Source organism: Callospermophilus lateralis, chromosome 12, assembly GCF_048772815.1.
Source record: "Callospermophilus lateralis isolate mCalLat2 chromosome 12, mCalLat2.hap1, whole genome shotgun sequence".
NCBI classification, from domain to species: Eukaryota; Metazoa; Chordata; class Mammalia; order Rodentia; family Sciuridae; genus Callospermophilus; species Callospermophilus lateralis.
The window spans coordinates 83,202,893-83,223,900 of NC_135316.1; the positions used below are offsets into that span (position 1 = coordinate 83,202,893).

Genomic DNA, 21,008 nt, shown 5'->3' on the forward strand with positions numbered 1-21,008 from the left:
TATGAAGAATGTCATTGGGATTTTAACAGGAATTGCATTACATCTGTATAGTGCTTTTGGTAGTATGGCCATTTGACAATATTAATTCTGCCTATCCAGGAGCATGGGAGATCTTTCCGTCTTCTGAGGTTTTCTTCAATTTCTTTCTTTAATATTCTGTAGTTTTCATTGTAGAGGTCTTTCACCTCTTTTGTTAGATTGATTCCCAGGTATTTGATTTTATTTTTTTGAGGCTATTGTGAATGGAGTAGTTTTCCTGATTTCTCTTTTAGTGGATAAGAATGCATTTGATTTATGGGTGTTGATTTTATATCCTGCTACTTTGCTGAATTCATTTATTAGTTCTAGGAGTTTTCTGGTGGAATTTTTTGGATCTTCTAGATGTAGAATCATGTCATCAATAAATAGTGATAGTTTGAGTTCTTCTTTACCTATTTGTATCCCTTTAATTTCTTTCTTTTGTCTAATTTCTCTGGCCAGAATTTCAAGGATGATGTTGAATAGAAGTGGTGAAAGAGGACATTCTTGTCTTGTTTACTGGGGGGCTTTTAAAAACCTTTGTTGTGTGGTCAATGTGGCTTTATGGGTTCCTCATAAGAGAGGAAAATCTGGATTAATGTTCCCTTAATTAAAGCTAGAGCTGAGTGTGGGTGATATCTGTTATCACTCATGGGGCCAGGGCAGAACAGAATATTCCATTACATGTAGGCAGCTATGAGGGATTAAACAGTTTCTGGTGCCAGAGGTGAAGAGCTTCAATTTAAGGGAGACTTTTTATTTTTTTATTAATTGATGTTATTTTTTAAATACATAAGAGTGGAATGCATTACAATTCTTATTACACATATAGAGCATAATTTTTCATATCTCTGTTTGTACATAAAGTATGTTCACACCAATTCACGTCTTCATACATGTACTTGGATAATGATGTCCATCACATTCCACCATCATTGCTAACCCCCTGTCCCCTCCCTTCCCCTTCCACCCCTCTGCCTTAGCTAGAGTTCATCTATTCCTCTTAAGGGAGACTTTTTATTGCAAGGTTTGCTAGAAGAAATTTGTGATGTTTTTGGTGTTCCTATTTCAAAGTATATTAGACCTAGAACTAGAAAATACCCCACTGGGAAAATCTCATGAGTGTGAGGGAGGAGAGCTTGTGGCTTGAACGGGACTCCATTCCATTATTTCTCCTTCCATTCCTTGCTCATCTCCTCACATAATCCCTTACACGCTGCATTAATCTGTTTTCATTTCTGTAACAGAATACTTGAGGCCAAGTGATTCATAAAGAGCTTTATTTAGCTCACAAGTTTGGAGGCTGAAAGTCCAAGATAGGGCAGGCCCATCTGTTTGGCCTCTGGTGTGGGCGTCCTGGAGGACTGCACCTTAAGGATGGAAACACCAAGCAGATGAGGTCATATAGTGAGACAATCTTGCTCTTTAATAAGAACTTAGTCTGAAGAGAACTAGCCAGGGTCCCACAAAGGCAATGCTCCAATGACCTTCCACTAGTTTCCATCCCTCAAAGACCGCACCCCCACCTACCAACATCGCCACACTGAGGATCAGATTTCCAACACATGAACCCTATGGGACACACTTGAACCTTAGCTAAACCAAAGCACATGTGTGCTCTAAATAAATACACAGAGGGTAGTCTTAGGATGGGACTTGATTAGACTTCCATGTTCTTAATGTTATCCTATATCTTCCTCTTTTAACCTTATCCTGTTAACCATGAAATCAAAGATTTGCCTTTAAGCTTTTCTGAAGAGACAGATTATTATAACAAAGTAAAGATACAGCACTTCTGAACTGTGGAAAGAAGGCAATTTTTTTTTCTAGGAAACAAACAAATCTGAATATGTGTGAGACTGATTTTTTGTCCTCACTCTTTTTGCAGCTGGGACATATCACAGTTGCAAATTTAACCCAAATCCATACCTTTCATGCTTGCCCCTTGAGATCTCCAAGGAAAATGAAATATAATAGAAAATGCTAGGCTGGCAAAAGTTTAACACATTAGAGATCAGTTTGTCCTTCTTACAAAGTAATGTGAATTTGTTTCCTCAGAAAACAGGGCCTTGGAAATGTGAAGGGAAACAGGAAGAACTTCCGAAAACCACGTATACTTTTTATAATCTCCTAAATCCCTCTGCACAGGAACCAGATTACTTTTCAGCCTCTAAGAAAGCAACTCTAATCCTTACAGGTTGCAAGAGATCACAATCAGAATTTTCACTCTTGGCCAGAAGATCTTTTCCACCTTCCAGAACAAAATCAAATTTGATATAATAATAAACCCCTAGAATAAGTTGTGATGTGCACATTGGAATACAGATGGAGGTTGTAGGCATGGAAGCACAGGATGCCATAGTTGACTTCATCTATAGAATCATCAGAGTAAGTGTTATTATAGCAATCACAGGTTTTTGAAGCAGCCAATACAAAAAAAATATTACCTAAATCTCACAAATCTTCTTTGTCAGGCAGAGACTTTCCTTAAATTGCTCTCAAATCAGTGTTCAAAATAATACAAGAAATTTCTTACATGGTTCTAGAAATGCTGAGGGGGAAAAATAACAGGGAGTCTCTTTGATCTAGGGGCTTGTAATCACAGGTTCTTCAACTATGAAATATTTGTGATCTCTGTAATCAAACATAGCAACAGGCAAAGTTTTTTCAGAGAGGACCAAAAAGACCTATCTAGATTTGTACAAGCCAAAATTAAGCCACTCCACTGATGTAAAGTGGCTATTTCTTCCTTAAGTACCTGGATCCTTCCTGCAATGAAGGTGGTAGAGACACAGGCGGCTTCTCTTCCTGGTGGGTTGTTGACCACTACAGAACATTTTTTTTTTTACTTAGCCTGATAAGGGGTCATTCACATAGGGAAGAACAGCTGGTAAAAAGTAAGCATTAAATAGTGATTTTAGTTATATTTACTTATTTGAAGACAGGCATTTTCTTCTTATGGTTGGGATTGGAGGGTGTGAGGAGCTAATCCCAAATATCCTAGTGTAAAAGCCAGCTGAAGAGCTGCCAAGTAGCCATATTTTCTTTATAGTCCATTTACTTCCCTCAGAGATTTTTTGACAATAAATTTTTCAGCCCCTAATAAATGTTGGCTTGGTGCTAGGCATCGGGATGCAATAATGTGCATGAGGCACGCTGATTTTTGGAGCTTTATACTGTATTGGAAGACCAGTATTAAGCAAATAATCCCAAAATTAATTATTTCATTTGTTTGTAGAAATACAGGGTATGAGAACTTGAGTGTAATCCAGATGGCGCTCAAAAAATTTTTCTTAGAAATTTATATTAATGTTGCAATCAGATGAATGAGCCTCAGCTTAGGTAAAGAGGAAGCTAGGGTTCAGTTCAGTGAACAAAAGATGTCTGTCACATGACAAACAAGGCTTGGAATCTCCAGGAAGAATCCTTTAAAATAGAATGTGAGTTCATTTTTTTAGGGCTAGTATACTTAGTTTCCAATCTTCTAGATAGAAGCTAGATTAAATAATCAGGATCATGTGGGGTTCCAATAGCTCAGTGATTCTAAAACTTTACTTCCATCATTGTAAGACTTTCCTTTCCTTCCTAGTTGGACTGGAAATAGGCCAGCACCTGGTTTAAAAGGGTCCAAAGGGCTGTTTGCCTGAGTAGTAAAGAAAGATTCTTTTCAAGTGCCATGTGCTGGTCTTGCGGAGGCAGAATGGCTCAAAGTGTCTCTCCACCCACTAGTACAGAGTGGCTGACAAATGAGAACCAAGGGAGTTTTCTTTCTAGACAAGACAAGGCTAAATAAGAATAAGGAGCACATCGGATAAAGCCGAGTTTCAAAGCATAAGAGAAAATAAAGCTTAGCAAGACAAATGACTAGGGGTTAAACATAGAAACACTTATGGGGAGAAATCACCTAAAACAGTTCTGGGCATGAATACCGAAAATAGCAGGCCACTCAGTAGGTGAGCTCACAGGCTCTGGGTTTGAAAGCCTATGGGCCAATTGGCTTGGTTCTTTCCCTGTACCCCTGATCTAGCTGGACATTTTCCAAATGCATGCTTCTGGTCATCACCAGAGGATCTTGTGAAATGGATCAACACAGCTCAAAGTTCATGGTTTCCTTGTCAGTGAATGTACAAAGCCCTGGCATATATAGGACCTCTTTTTATGGCAATGAATTATACTATTCTGAAGGTTCAGAACTAAATAATGAAATGAATAAGAACCAAATTAAATAAGAAAAAAATCTCTATCCAGGCTCTATGTGATAGTCAAAAAATTACTTAATCTCTATGTATCTTATTTTCCCATTCAACAAATGGGGGCAATAGGACCCCCTCAGAGTTGTTAGGATTAAATGACTTAATATCCATGAAGTACTTGGAGGAGTATCTGGCACACAGTGAAGGCTATGTTTATTTTTTGAATAAGTAAATATAATTTTGAGTTTTAGCCCAGGCACTTTCCTGGTATAGTTATATTTCAGACCAAGATTTCAAACAAACTCCCCCGCCTCCCGCTTTTTTTACTATGTGTTAAATCTCATGTATGCTGAAATGAACAAGAGAAAAACAGATCTTTGAAAATGTTAGTCCTGCATAAAGATTAAAAACAAATGAGACCTCAAACAGAAAAATCAATACATCAGTATTTTTTGAGGCTGATTATATCAGTGACTGATAAATTTAGATAAAATGAAATTTAACCAGAGGGCAAACTGTATAGAACATGTGGAACATATAATGCTTGGTATAAAAATAAAACATTTTTCAGCTGACTCAACTAATGTCAAACGTGAGAACCAGAATCAAATATCATAACCTTGGATTTTAGAAATTGCTAGGTGGGGCTTTGACCATCCCAACAGAAGAATCCACAGCACGCTTGGTTTTCTAATGTCCTTAATTCAAACTGTGGGAATAGCCTTTGGATTTCTAGACACATGTTCTTAATCACCACTCCCTGTGATGGAAAAAGAACAAGAGTTTTAAAGCCACCACAGGGTAGACCTATTGTTGAAGACCTATGGTGGATTTTCATCGTCCCATGTATCTGAGCGCTGGTATTTCTTCATGTGTGAGCTTACTGGATCTGGGCCAGCATTAAACAAGGAAAAATAAATTCTGGCAACCAATTTCTTGCTTCTGTGTACTAGGGGCTGACCATGTGAAGCAGAGTCACTCCAGAAGTCTACCACCACCTCCTCAGGGTGAACTAGGCTCTTTTGAGCCCTAGTAAAGGTGAACACAAGGAGGAAACCTTCCAAATTTACTCACCTGCTCTGGAGTTGAAGTCAGGTAGGGGTTATTAGAATTGCTTCAACAGCATTTCTGTGTATGACAGAGATGGAATACTAAAAAAAAAAAAAAAAAAAAAAAAAAGTGCCCTCTTGGGCCTAAAGCCTGGGGACACATCAATGTACAAAACATCTTCATCTTCTCTCCTCTGTCCAGGACTGAGTTTAGAGGGGTCACTACAGAGAAGTCATGAGAAGGGCTGGGAGAAGTTCCCTTGAGGAACTCTTAATGGTACTGTCCCACTTTCAGGCACAGCACATTTGTTTCAAGGAGAAACAATGAGAGAACTCTGTGCTTAAATGTTGGTAAAAAAAGAGATAAGGGAAAGGAAAATTGAAAAAGAGAGAAGAGGAAAATGGACTGAGGCAGATAACAGGGGTTTAGGAATTGCTATAATTTGTTTTGTGACCTCTTTTTGCCAGACCCTGTGCTTAACCATGGGTTCACATTTTTATGCTAAATCCTCACAAAGTTTTGTTTGCTGATGAGGATATCATCTGGTGCACAGAGATGGAAAAACTTAAGTCTGCCTAGCCCTACAACATCCCTCAACCTTACCCTTAATGCTAGGATCTCGAAATACTTCAGGGGAGAGTCTGACTGGTCATTGAATGCAGGGGTATAAAGCCGCCACCCTCAGAGCTAATTCTATTTATTTCCTAAGGAGAGATCTGAATGTTTTCTTTGCTGTGGCAGTTTATAGACAAAAATAAATCTTCTTGTAGTAGCTAATGAGCTGTTCAGGCAGACAGGAAAGCCTGGGAAAGTTCCAGAATAAAGGTCTGAGACTATTGCCTTGCCAGATCATTGATTGCTCAGACCATGTTTGATTTGAGTGACAATTCTTATACCCTGATGAATTTTAAAAGAAGAAAAGAAAAGCAATGGGTAAGACTGACCTCTTCTAATTTTAAATAAGTTTTCTGTTTCAGTCTTATCCCGTTCACGTCTAATCTCAGGCACTTTTAAGCAGAGAAATCTTATCCCAGGTCCTTTACCCAATAAACTTCCTGGGCCATGTACCAAGTTCCATGTTCTACTTTCCTTGCTCCTGGTCAGTATTCCCTTCAGAATTTCACCTCTATTTATACCTCATTGTCACTGTTTCACTTCTCTTGTACAGATGGAGGAATTCAGTCCTGAACACAAGCCTCAATAATACAGTTGTCCTTCAGTATCCATAAGGGGTTGCTTCCAGATTCCTGGCAGATACCAAAATTCACCGTGCTCAAGTACCTTATATAAATAGGGTAGTATTTGCATAGAACCAACATACAACCTCCAGCATGCTTTAAATCATCTCTAGATTCCTTATACTATCTAATACAATGTAAATGCTATGCAAATAGATGTTATCGGATATTGCTTGGGGGGATAATCAATACGAATAAAAAGTCTGTACATGTTCAATACAGACGCAATATTGTTTTTCCTTAATAGGTTCAATTTGTGGTTGGTTGAATTCATGAATATAGAATCCAAGGATAAAGAGGGCCAACTCTATGCATTAAACACCAGGGTTTTGTTTCCAAGTGAATGATCCAGTTTGTACAACAAAGGTCAGAGGTAGCCTGTGAGTGAGTGCACAAAAAAGGAGGCTTCTCATGGTCAACTCGCTTGTGCAGCTCATGGTGTCATTAGAGAAAGCTTTTCCAGTGTCATCATTCTGGAGGAACAAAGGGGTGAGCAAATTGACTCCTCTGTGTCTGACATATCTCAGGACTTAACAGAGAAGATTAAACTTTTCAGAAACAATTAGTTCTCTCCTAGCTGCAAATAAACTCGAGAGCTCTCCTGAGAGAAAGGATCTTGCCCTTTAATAAGGAGAGATGTTAATTGGATGTGTTGGCAAAATTTTTATGTTTCAGCCATGCAATTAGTTGTAGTTATCCTTAGTTCTGTGCCATTAGCATCCGTGGTCAAATCTGTGGGAGGGGAACATCACTTCTCCCTGCCCCTTAAGACAGCCCATATGAGTAGGGTAGGTTGTTCCAAATTCCTTCCCAGTGCTGCTTTCTCCTTGAGCTCTCGTTATGCATTCTTTTCCAAACTGGAGCACACTTGCTTTGTCTTGTTGGCCCCCTCCCTTTACTAGTCATATTTCTCAGGCCCACACTGGGTTCTCCTATCTCTATATCCACTCCTTAAGAACCTATAGCCCAAAAGTTTTGGGGTTCAATGGCTACAGGATCCCCAGCTTCAGTCCATTCTGCAGCCTGTCTAAGAGCAGGGGACTGCAGTCAGATTGTCTAGGTTCAAATCCCATCATTGATTAGCTGGCTGTGTGACTTGTACAAGTGACTTGATCTGTCCATGAGTCTCCATGCCCTCATTAGAAAAATGGTGAAACTAGTAGCACTTGGGGTTATTTTGAGGACAGTATGAGTTAAATGCATATAAAACACTTTGAACAGTACTGGCTGCATTATGCTCAGATATATTAGTGGTACTGCTGCTGCTGCTATCCTTACTACTACTATAATTCAAAACATCTACCTGGATATCCTGCATGAGCCTATATTTTTTAGTGCAGTTGTGATCCAGGGAGTTATATAAGTTATGTCATTTAATCCTTACAACAGCTCTGATTATCTACTGCTTCATAACAAAATACCCCCAAACTGGTGGTATTAGATCATTATTTTGTTAGGTACATGAATCCTGACAGTCAGGAATTCCAACCAACCAGCAGAGCATGGGTGGCTAGTTTTCATCATATCTGGGGTCTCAGCTGGGGATGATGCAAATAACTGGGAGCTGACATCAACCAGAAGTTTCTCTCTCTCTGGTACCTGAACTGGTATGCCTGGAATGTTAGATTTGGCTGGGACCATTTACTGGATCACTTATGCATTCTCACCCGTGTGACTTGGGCTTCTCAGAGCCTGCATGAACCTATATTTTTTAGTGCAGTTGTGAACTATTAGTGTCCTAATAGATATTACCCAGAGAGTAAGTATTCAAGAGCAAGAGACAGAAGCTGCAAGATCTAGCCTTAGGAATCATAAAGCATTGCTTCTCCCATACTTAGTTGACTGACACAGTTACAAGCTTTCCCAGATTCAAGGGCAGGGGACATAGAGCATACCTTTTGTTTGTAGGAGTGTCAATTAATGTGTGGTCCTGTTTCAAGCCTCTAACAGATGAGTATCACTATCAATACAATGATTCTCCTGCATCCAAGAGGAATGTTCCAGGACCCCCAATGAATAACTGAAACTTCAGGTAGTAACAACCACGACATATGCTGTTTTTTTTTTTTTTCTTATACAGACATACACGCATTTAATGCCTTTTCCACCTTAATTAAGCACTTATCACACTATAGCCATACCTTTTCAAGTTTGAGGTGCAACAGCAAAATAGGTACAAGTTTCTTTCTTCTTCTTCTTCACAATAGAATATTTATTTTTCCAGTAGTAGAATATTCATTCTTCCTGTATGCTTTAGCTATCTCAGTATATCACTTTTTTTTCTTCCCTAATTAAACTGTGAACCTTCACCTTTTTGGCTAATGGGGATGCTTAATGACTTCTCTTTGGAACATCCAGATTGCCAGCATCACTACTCTTACGCTTTGGGCTGTTATTAAGTAAAATACGTTTTACTTAAACTGCAATGCCATGAAAGTCACACTGATAACAGAGATGACTAAGGGACTCATACACAAGGCAGATAGCACATGCAGGATTGATATGATGGACAAAGGGATGATTCACATCTCAGGCAGGATGCAGCCAGATAGCACAAGATTTTATCATGCTACTCAGAACAGCATGCTAAGTAAAGCTTATGAATGGTTTATTTCTGGAATTTGCCATGAGCAGAGCAGCTTTCCTCCACTCTGCCCTTCCACCTTGATGTTCTGCCTCACTTCAGGCCCACAGTGATGAAGCCAGACAACCACCGTCTGAATTCCCTCAAACCATGACCAAGCCAAATCTTTTCCTTTTCTAAGTTGTTCTTGTCAGGTATCTTGGTCACAGCAATGAAAAGCTGACTACTATATCCTGCTAGGTAGTCTACATAGTTTCTTTATAAGAATTAATGTCTCTGTTCAATTCTATAACATGCTCAGCGGTTTCCCTTTAAACATTGCATATTTACCAATTCTTCTGTTCTCTTTTCAAGAATTCACTTATTCTTTCTTTGACTCCATCTAGGTAAGAGTTCTTTAAGAATTTGCTTGTTTCAAGAATTCCAGATTGGTTTTTTTCATATATATCCATTATTTCTTCAGTTCCATTTATGATTGTTTCATAATTTCTTGAAGTTTTCCTAATGAATTTTATTACTTTATTGTTCCAAAAGTTCTAAATAAACTGAGGAACATATCAAAATCATATAAGCTAGAAAACTCTTTATCAAAAGTCATCTCAGAGACCAAGATATAGATCAGTGGTAGAGTATCCAGTCTCCCAATGCACACACTTTATCCCAAGGTTGAGAATCATCACTTTAAAATATGGGTCAAGAAGTACTAAGTTTGGTACAAACAGATACAACCACTGCCATCTGTGCCCGCTCTGAGTGGCTAAGATAATTCAGAGGAATGAAGGAATTCTAACTCAGAAAGAGTAATTTCATAATTTCATAGCCCTAAGCAAGACCAAAATGGGAAGGGTGAGTGGCAGATGCATTTTGAGGTTCAGAGTTTAATTAAAAGAAACCCTAGATAGACTATAATTCATCAGCAGCTGTGGGTGGTCAAAGAATAATTTGGGGCACCGAACACCAAGAAGAAGTTTAAGGAGACTGGAGGAAAGATATTGAAGGAGTAATGGGGTGAAGAATCCCTGAAAGACAGGTTTAGCCAATTGATGATTCTGCTTCTGGTGGGTCTTATTGCCAATTCACAAAATAATCAGAAAAAAAGTCATTGTTCACATTTTAAGGTGTGTTCTGGGTTTTTAAAAAGCAAAAAGAAAGGAAAAATCTGACAACTCTTAAAACTCTATCTGCCTGCCCTGATTAGCATCTTTTAGTTCATAGCAAATAACTGCTGTGGTTCTCAAAATATGACTAGAGATTTTTTTTCCTAGTTTTTATGCAGGTATGTGCTTCTTTATATAAATCTGATCAAGATAAAGATTTGCTGATGAAAGGTGAAGAAGAGGTGATAGCTTTGGTAAAAAAAAAAAATCACTATAAGATTATGTTTAAACATCAAGTTCCTTTCAGAAATGAACTGAATTCATGACTTGAATTTTTATAAAGTCAAAGTTTTTATGAACACTTTCAAGAAAACAGCTACTTAATGACTTCTCTTTGGAACATCCAGATTGCCAGCTACTTTACAAAGGAAGGTACTGTAAAATTTATTCTTGACTCCACTTAAAAAAAATTAAGTTACCTTATTTTTTAAAGGAGTTTTAGGTTAAAACAAGTGAGCAGAAAGCACCTAGAATTCCCACATACCCCACCTCCTCCTTTTCCCCACCCCATTTTCTCATTAACATCTTGCATTAATATGGTACAGTTGTTAAAACTGATAGACCAGAACAGAAACATTATTGTTAACTAACGTCCATGGTTTATGGTTCAATCTTTGAGTTGTACATCCATGGGTTTGAACAAATGTGTAAAGGGCTACTTGCAGCATCACAGAAAATATTTTCACTGCCCCCAAAACGCTTGATTCTCTATTCATTCATCTCTTCACTCAACCCCAACTGCTTGGCAACCACTGCTTTTTTGTTTGTTTGTTTGTTTTGTTTTGTTTTAACTGTCTCTAGTTTTTCTTTTTCCAGAATGTTATGTAGATGTAATCATACAGTTTACATCATATACAGGTGGATTCTTCCAAGCCTGAAATATACTTCAATATGCATTTAAAGTCCCCCTATGTCCTTTCATATATTGAGAGCTAGCAAAATAGGGTAGAAGTGATATTCTGACAATTCCAAGCTTAAGCCTCAGGAAGGTAGAGTAACTGCTTTGGTTCTTTGGGGAACCCTCAGCCGCCACGTAAGAAGTCTTGCTACTATGGCAGAGTCCACATGCAAGAGAGGTCCGAAGATAACACAGGGAGTAGAGGTACGATGGCTCTGGTGTTCCAGTTGAGCCTAGCTAAGTCCATTTTCCAGACATCCTGGCCAAGGCACAGACATGTTAATGAATCTTCTTGAAGATTCAATCCATAAGCTCCCAGATGACCATCGCCTTAGCTACTACCACATAAAGTAGGAGAATTGTTCACTGGGCCCAGTCAACCTGTAGAACCATTGAGATGATAAATGAGAAGCTATCAAAGTTAGGGTTAGTTTACTACATGGCAATGGCTATCAGAAACAATCACCTACATTGTTTTCCCTCTATTTCTTTATTTCTCCATAGTCTTCACTCTTTCACATAATCATAGAATCTTGTGGCTGAAATTAATTCAATTGAAATCTCGTTTTGTTGTTGTTGTTGCTGTTGTTAACTTTAAATTTATGGTGGTGGCTCGATTTACTTAGTTCCAAAGCTATGTACAAAAAATTATTTCTATCTACCCTACTCTTTGGGTCTCAAAGCCTTATAACGCATGCTGCTGCTGCCCTTGGTGGCCATGTAACTGTTCACAGCTAAATGAATTAACTTCACTCCCTCTGTTGCATTTCTGAGAGCAACGTGAGATTTGAAGTTGGCCAATTTATGTTAACTCTCAGCTGTACAGTAATTATTGACCCAAACATTCCCTTAGATGGTCATATGAACCATAAATAAGAATGCTTAGAAGTCTCAGATTATGACAAAATCATTAAATATCGCAACAAGGAATAGTAAATAATGTCCAAACTAAAATCCACAATAGCATGAAATTGAAAAGATATTAGGTATACCTTTGAGAAACTCTAATCCTCCTAGAAAAAAACCAATACCTCTAAATCTAATTTACTACCAAAGACTTTCCTTATCATCCCATTAATTTCACTGCATACATAATGCATATGTTACTTTTTGGGTTATTAGCTTCTATTTACTGACTCATTCAATATTTTCCAAGTTCCTATGTGTGCCAAGTGTGCAATGTTCTGGATTCTAGAAATAAAAGAAAGAGGGAGAGGTGATCCCTACCTCAACCAATTTACAGTTGAGTGAGAAAGGCAGACAACAAGACACACACAAAAAAAATTCAAAATGCAGTTTAAGAACCATATTAACAGCAAAAATAAAGGACACTTTACAAGAAAGGCAGTTTGAAAAATTAAGGTAAAAGTTCTTGAAATGAATTGTTCATATTGGAGCTGAGTTGTGAAAGAATGGAGGCCTTGCCTGTCCATCTCCCATCTCAGTTTTGGGTTAATTCTCTTTGCCCAATGCATCCTCAATCAGAGGAAATATCTATTGAGCATTTGCAGGCCTGTCTCCTCACTTAGCTGCCCTTCTTACAAGGATGAAACCCCTACTCACCAAATATGATTCTCTCCCAAAGACTTATTTAGTAGACTTTGTTGTGCATACATCTCCACCCTGCTCTAATATCTCAATAAATCTTTCTTTCCTTTATTCCTGAAAATAGCTACTTATCATAAACCCTGTTGTAGCTTTTGCTTTTACTTTCAATATTTCAGTCTTGAGATAAAGCAATGGTGCTGCATCCTGCATCCGGCTGATCTTTACATTACTGGAACAATAGTTCCTTTTCTCCCCAGAAGATTTTCATGTCTACTTTCATTTATCAGATTCTTGGAATGCTAGCGATGCCATGGGTCTTACAAGGCCCCTTTCCAAGGAAGGTCAGACAAATGAGGTCATTGATCATGAGACCACCAACACGAACTTGAAGAATGAGGGTCCTCAATTTCACCACAAATGTGTTAGGCCGTTCTACCTTGGGCTTAGTGTCATGGAACTCAACTTATTGTAGAGACCAATCTCCCTGGATTCCTTATTTTTTTCCAGCAGAATGAAACTTAAGATCTCCTCTCCTAAAAGTCACAAACTGGTGGTCCATTGGGGAATCTGCAGATAGATTTTGTTCGATACTCACATTGTTTTTAAATATTTTAAGTTGATCACATGTAAAATTTAGGAGATTTCACATACAATCTGAATCTCTGTTTTCTTTTAAAACATTAGATTTGGCACACGTAACCCACATTCCAACTGAGAACCAGCTATTGTGGAGAGGTAGCTTTGCTTGAAATGCAAACACATGTTTTCTATCTCACCTCAGCACCTACTCAAGCCCTAGCAGGCATTTAATTTTTCATCCAAGTTCAGCTCCTTCACTCCACAGAAAAAGAAACAGACCCAGAGAGACCTAAAGACTTACCCAGATTCAAAGTTGGTAGTTTGTACAACCAGAACCAGATGTTGAACGAGAGTCTCTTTGCCTCACTTTCTCCTTTCCAGGTACTTTTCTACCTTACTTTCATCTGTGACTAACTATTCACTGTGATTAACAGCTTTAGGCTGGCGTCCTCCCAAAGAGAGTGGAGTAACTGAACATATAACTCCATGCAAAGACTAATTATGGCTTGAGTATTGACATTTTTATTTTGAAGAAGTTTAATTATTTTGACTTTTTAAATTTCCAGATGCAATACCTCTTTTCTGTGCCACACTGTAGCAGGTGGATAAATATGCAGGTAAAAAAGCAACGGGCAAGTTTTGTTGTTGTTGTTGTTGTTTTAGAGAGAGAGAATTTTTTTTTTAATATTTATTTTTTAGTTTTCGGCGGACACAACATCTTTGTTTGTGGACACAACATCTTTGTTTGTATGTGGTGCTGAGGTTCAAACCCGGGCCACACGCATGCAAGGCGAGCCTGCTACCACTTGAGCCACATCCCCAGCCCAACAGGCAAGTATTTTATTCATCTTGTCATTGTATGTCCATGTCCCATGAGAAGGTTTGTACTTCCTTCTCACAATGACTTCTAGTACCTAAATGGGGAGAATTCACTAGAAATAATATGTCACAGATTGACTTTATAACACAGGTGCCATTGATTTTCCTTTTATCGTGGGCCCTGGTGGGGGATAGTTAGCAATTGCTATTGCATACTCATCATCACAAACTTCCTTGCAATAAAATGTCCTGTGAGCGCTTATGGACACCTTTCTAAGTGGTGATATGGTACTTTAATTAGAACACTCTTTCACAACAGCCAGGAACAGCAGCAGAATTCCAGAAGACATGCCTGCCTGTTATCTCAACCTATTGGTAGGCTCTTGATATTGTGTACTTTTTTCCCCAGGAAGCTAATTAACAGACAGTATTTCCTTTTTATGTTCACTGAACAAGAGGCACATCTCAACAAAAGCGTGAAGACTTCAGATTGGCTAGAGCTTTTTATAACCTTTTTCTTCCCTTGAGATGTCCAGGGCCTCACAATGAGGTGCTTTGTGAGCCTAATGCCAAGGTTAATTTGGCACCTCCATCACAGAGAGCATGTGCAGACTGTGACAGGCTTTCAGGGAAGCCACTGCCCACATGTGTTCTCTGGCTTCCTCATTGGCGTTCGGGAAGAAGGGGCTGGTTCCTTCCCGGGGAGCTGGGTGCTATGACAGATGAGACTTTTGTGCAAGAAAATAAATCCTGCACCTTTGATGTGCTGCTTTAAACTTAAAGACCACTTTGGACCTGAAATTGTAAGGTAAGCAGTGCTCAGCCACAATTCTTGAACTTTGAAACTGTGGGTGTAATTTGAGGACGTTCCTTGAAACTCTTTTGTTGCTTAATGTGAAACTTTAACATGCTGCCTAACCTCTTGCCTTTAAGAAATAACAGCTCACTGTCAAATGTGCACACACAGCAGTGATTTAAAAGAAAAAAGTCACTGTTTAAGAAAATAAAAAGTCTTCCATAACAAAATGGTCATGTAGATTTGTTGAACTTTTACACATGTGTGGAAGTGTCCACACAGTGCTGGGTTTTCTCTCTGCTCTCAATCAGTGTAATCAGTATGCTTTAAGATAGGATCAAATTATTTTTGCCACTTGAGATCTGAGTACAGGATCAGTCTCAGAGAGAGAAAACTGGCCCTGGTAGAATTGTAACCAAATGTCATTCCAGATCTGTGGGTCTTTATCCTAAATGTCATTTGGTGCTTGCTTTAGGCACAGGAGGAGATTAGTTAAACCCTAATGCTGCAATTGCACTGATGTAGCTTTGGGAGATGTGGAAAATCTGTTGGGATCAGGTGCTGGCGTGTGCAGGGTAGCTTCTTGTCATTGTGGCAAATTAAATTGGGAAGTTGGGAATTATTATAGTACGGACTGAGAGCCAGGGATTTGTCAGACACAAAATGATGTAGAACAAGTTCAACAGCGTATAAGGTAATTACTTGTCTGATGTTAACAAAATCCAATCTTTCTGTGGAAATTTACAGGACCTTTTAAAGTTTTTGTTCAAGTTTAACCTGACTCCAAAGGTGGAATACTCAATGCTATTAACTAACTGATCTGTTTGCCAGAGGGCATCACCATAAAATATTTACCTGCAATAGGAGAAAATAAGATGTTGAATCTTCTTTTTTGAGCTTTGGAGACCTTAAAGGACAAGACACAGAGTATAAATGAGTTGCTTCTATTTTCCCAAATCTTTGCCCACACATTCCTACTTTTGTATTTTTGCCTTTGTCTACTGTACAGGGACTAAACAAGTTATGGTTATCCCAAACTTCCCCTGAGATCGCCTAAACCCCCCACCTTTTTTTTTTTTTTTTTTTTGGACCTTTACACAAACAGCATCAATCTGCATTTCTATCTCCCTCCACACAAAACCATCAGAGCCCTCCTCAATATAGTCATTCTCACCTGTAGTAGTGGTTTACATTTTTGTATAAGTCCCCTGTGCCTATTGCTGTGACATGTGTTCCCTCCTGTGTGCAGAGGGTGAGGCCCAGAAGATGCCCTGCCTAAAATCAGGAGGTGTAGCCTTAGCTGGCAAACCACCCTCCAGGCATTTTCCTTCCTGGACAAAACTTCCTCTCCTGACCGCAGGTGTTCTCTTGACTGCTTTTCACCACAGTGCTGACTAGCTGCGCACTGCTTATGTAAGACGTTTATCCACCCTCTGGATAAGAATGTTGACACTACCTTTGGCCTAGAAGGAAGAACATTTCCCCACAAGTCGCACAGTAAGGAATGTGGGGTCTCAGAGGGGCCATTTAAGGATTTTTCCTCTCTCTCCTTGCTAGTCTTAGCACACACTTCTAAAGTGGTTCAAGCAAAAAGGTGAAGGTTCCCCAGGAAGCAAAGCTGGGGCTATTGACTTTGTGCAGCCAGGACACCCAGGATGTGGGCTCTGAGGAGTAGCTGTGGGCTTGGATTAGCATTCCAATGTACCATTGCCTTGTGAAAGAGTTATTTTTAACTTGACAACATTGCTACATTTCTACAAATCTGCAATCCAAATACCCTTGCAAGTGAGAATAAATATTTAAGAAACTTGTTAGCTTCATGAACAAGACAATATATAGAGCCATTCTCAGTAATTTCTTCTTTTGTTCTAATAAAATAAAAAGGAAAAAAAGGAGTGGGGGGAGAGAAACAGAAGTGGAATATATTGCCTTGTCATTTCAGAGAAAAATGCCTAATCATGGACCAGAAAAAATAAATTTCAAAATTTCTCTATTTCTTTTGTCAAATATGACACCTCCTGTATTGAGAGAGTCACTCAGGTTCTTGGGTTTTTCGTCTCTGGGTGTCTGGGGTATTTGCATCTTGGATGTGCTCAGCCTGATTTCTCAGCACGGGAAGTTTGAGTAACATTTCCCCAAAAGGTAGATGAAGGCACAGGAATTATATGCTAGGAATAAGGACTCTCTGTCTTGTGCTGAGAACCAGACCCTGATGAAATCACCACTGCTCACACTGATAGACTGTCGTGCTGTTGGTCTCTAGAGCTAATAGTTTTGTTGTTGTTGTTGTTTTTAACTTTCATTTTTTATTTAATGAAGAAAAGACTGGAAAAAAAAGAGCTGAAATTAGCCACTACAATGTTGTATCCCATTGGAAGAATCCAATCATTCTAAAAGTTTTCACTGGGATTACATGGACACACAAATCTATATGAACAAATGCTCAGGGATGCAATTAGAGTAATTAGACCATTTTATTTTTTAATTTTTTGGTACTGTGGATTGAACTCAGGGGCACTTAACCACTGAGCCCCATTCCCAGCCCTTTTAAAAAATATTTTATTTAGAGACAAACCCTAGGAAGGCAAAAAACTATGATATTAAAAGTGAATAATTCTCACTGGATCCTTTGTAGACAAGATGGAAAATAAGTCAGACATTCAGTCTCATCTAGACAAAGTCATCTTAAGTGTAACCTGTTCTCCTTAAGCCTGGCAGCAGCTCTTAGAGGGCTCACAAAGAGTTTCTTGACAATTTATAGAAGCTTTTGTGAACTTTATACACATCCTTCCCAGGTACCATAAGGACAGACCATGAGCAGAGCCAAGCAGTACTCAACCCCTGGAATCAAATCGATTTTTAAAATAACTGTCATAACAGTAAGATGGGTCAAGGGAAAAATCACACTGGGAAACCTGTAGAGAGGAAGAATATTAAATGTATGTAGTGTTCTTGAGTTGATTCTGTAGCAATGCCAGAGAATGGAGAATTGAGCAATTTCCTTGAGAATCAGTCAGTGTGAAGCACTTGGAATAAAATGCCTGGACAGCTTCCGAGCTTAGTTTGTCAGCATTTATTCAAGTAGGAGACTGTTCCTTATTGTTGTCTTTAGATAGTTTCAAAAAAAACTTATACATGTGGCTCAATTTTCTCAAATTGCCAAGGTTCTAAAGTGGCTTATTGAAGAAATGGCCTCTTGAACATCCAAAAGAGATGCCATAGAATCCAGAAAATCCAGCATGGGTTCACTAAAAAGGAAACCCATTATTTATTTTTTTTTCCTTAATGTGTTACCAGCCTGGTAGGTAGATAGCATGCTATTTAGCCTAAAGTAATTTGGTTAAAACCATATTGCTCAATGCAATGCATTGGTTGAAAACAGGTATCTCCTGTGAGAAGTTCAATGATGAAAGATAAAACACGAACCAGTTTTACAGCACTGTGTCTTTAACTATTCTTTCATAATTTTTAGACTTTTGTTTTTTATAATTTTATGTACATTAAATTAATCACCAAATAATTGTTCTATCTAGAGAGTATGAAATTTTAAACCACTAATTGTTTAGAAGATAAGTTAAGGATCCAACAATAAGAGATAATTATATGAAACTTATAGGGTGGTGGAACAATCAAATACAATTTAAAGTTGTGTTTAAAAAACGTGCTTTTTATAGGAAAGTAGTAAATAGAAACCTGAAAAAAATTAATCATAGTTCCATTCAAGTAGTGACAACGAATAACTGTACATAAGTGTGTGATAGTTTTTCATGTGCTTTCCTGAAAATTATATATGATCTTTTCCCTACTACAAGGTATTTGAAAGCTAGCATTCTTTTTTTAAGTTTCTTCATCAATTGCTAGATGTTTGCATTCATCTAAATTAACAGCTGAGCTTTTAGATTGTTTCAATTATTCCACATAATAAGCAATGCTTGATAGAATTAATGGACTAAAATTCTATTAGAATTAAAAAATGAAATGACTGAGCAAAAGTAGAGTATGAACAAAAAAAAATAAGGCACCAAATTGGTGGCAATTATGTCCAATAACACACAAAAATGACCAGCCTGGAAAAGATACTGATTGGCATTATTTCCTTTTAACATAAACATTATCTTCTTAACCAAATTGGTTTTTGTTCAAATCACTTTTAGCTAAATTGAATGTGGCCAAATTTATGAGAAACAATAGTTCAAGAAAACGTAATAGAGAAAATACACTTGAGTTTCACTGAGGAGTTTTATAAATCTGTCATGGCATCATTGGAGATAAGATTGAGAAATTTTTAAAAACTATAAATAAATAGAAGAAAGACCAGAGAGGAAAGGGAAGAGGAAAAAGAAGGAGACCAGAGAAAATGAAAATACCAGGGATTGAAGTAGAGCAAATTATATCCCCTGCATGTGCAATTATGTCAAAATGAACCACAATATTATGTATAACTATAATGCATTAATAAAAAAGGAATACATATCAAACTAATGCAATTAGACTGATTATTAACTGTTCAAATGAGCATATTTAGAGGGTGCACATTAGCAACATGGGGGAGGGTGACTATTGCAAAACTCATAGTCTTGCTCTAATGAGCATTTCTATCAATGTTTTAGATATATTAATGTTTAATAAATTTCTGTATAAAAACCAAGAAGAATAATACACTCACACATCAACAAAATCAAAATCCAAAATCCAAACAGATCTTAACAGGTTGGAATAATGAGCTATATAATCATGAAAAATATAAGATTATTTACTTTGCTCCATAAGAATTAACGCACAGCTACTTAGAATAATTTGTACTTATTTAATAAGACTCCATTATTTTATTTAATCATAAATTCCATAGACAAGGAAGGTAATGTGATCTTTGGTGATATGTTCTAAGTATGTTCATCATCTAATTATTAATCTAACTAATTGCATTATCTCAGCCCATATTTCTTAATCTTATCTCCAATGATACCATGAACAATTTACAAAATGCCCCATTGAACTTTAATATCATCTTTGGTGAAATTTTCATAAACGTAGAGGAATGTAGGAGAGGAACATGCTATATGCCAAGTCTAGCACTAGGTAGATGCTCCATTACAGCCCCACCCACCCCCACATGGCTTTCATTGCTTGTGAATATACACATCATTCTTGAGCTACCCCCCTCACAATCCTGCAACTCAAATATTCACCCATCCAGATGATGACTTCAAAACTTCCCACTCCAAAAGTTCTTTTTATTTAAATATTACTGAGATATTTGTGAGTAAATATGTAGTAGTTGGTCTGCCAGTGCAGGCATAATCTTTGAATCTGTAGAAATGCAAAGAATAATGATTGGATTTTTGTAACGAAGGATGGTTGGATAGTCAAAGCCCCTCAGGGACAGTGCTGTGGTTAAAAAATAATAACAATACTCTTCTATTATATTAGTGAGCATGGGTAAGTTTCCAGATGGAGTGGAACAAACCATGAAAATCTGGAAGGCCCATCCAGTCCCAGGAGATGGTATGCTTTTACCCAGCTCAGCCTTGGGCACCAAAGGTTTGAGAAGAATGAGCACACCTTGCTATGGCTTAAAGACTCAGGAGGGAATGAAAACCATCCTCTTTCGCCTCTCCCTGCTTCTAGAACTGTTTATCTAGTAGTAGAGTTTTCTGCGTTCTTCTTTGATTTGTTTCTACAAGGATTCATTCATTTCCTGTGTCTGTATCCCTTTGCATCCGTCTGCATCTGCTCATTGTTGGACAGAGGCTCAGTCCTTTGTCCTATTCTGAGAGTGATTCTCAACAGGGCGTGATTTCTATTACTCTTCATGTGGTATAGCTGGAGAGAAAGCAGTAGCTGTAACTTGGAGTCCAGGCATAGGTTGATACCCAGGTCCTGCCACTGGCCAGTTGGAGGAAATGCATGGAAGTTTTCTCAGTCTGTTTCCCCATGGGTGAAAATTGAAGCAATAATAGTATTATTTTTCAGGATAGACATGAAAATTAAATAACATATGATAAGCAATTTAGCAGAATGACTGGATTATTCAATACAAATTCTATTTGCTATTGTTTTTTATTTTTATTTTCTTTTTTAAGAGAGAGAGAGAGAAAGAGAATGAAATTTTTTTTAATATTTATTTT

At 38.0% G+C, this 21,008-nt stretch overlaps 2 protein-coding genes across 3 annotated transcripts in view; one reads left to right on the top strand and one right to left on the bottom strand.

Moving 5' to 3' along the window:
- Nucleotides 1-16,124, bottom strand: part of Rfc3 (replication factor C subunit 3) — a 144,491-nt gene extending 128,367 nt beyond the window's left edge. Inside the window, exons 1-2 of the mRNA XM_076872086.1 lie at nucleotides 16,055-16,124; nucleotides 15,736-15,787 (exon numbers count right to left, since the gene is read on the bottom strand). The gene's annotated coding sequence lies outside the window, so the exon portion shown is untranslated. The remainder of the gene's footprint in view (nucleotides 1-15,735; nucleotides 15,788-16,054) is intronic.
- Nucleotides 14,692-21,008, top strand: part of Stard13 (StAR related lipid transfer domain containing 13) — a 481,490-nt gene continuing 475,173 nt past the window's right edge. For both annotated transcript variants that reach the window (XM_076872081.1, XM_076872080.1), the window contains exon 1: nucleotides 14,692-14,892. The gene's annotated coding sequence lies outside the window, so the exon portion shown is untranslated. The remainder of the gene's footprint in view (nucleotides 14,893-21,008) is intronic.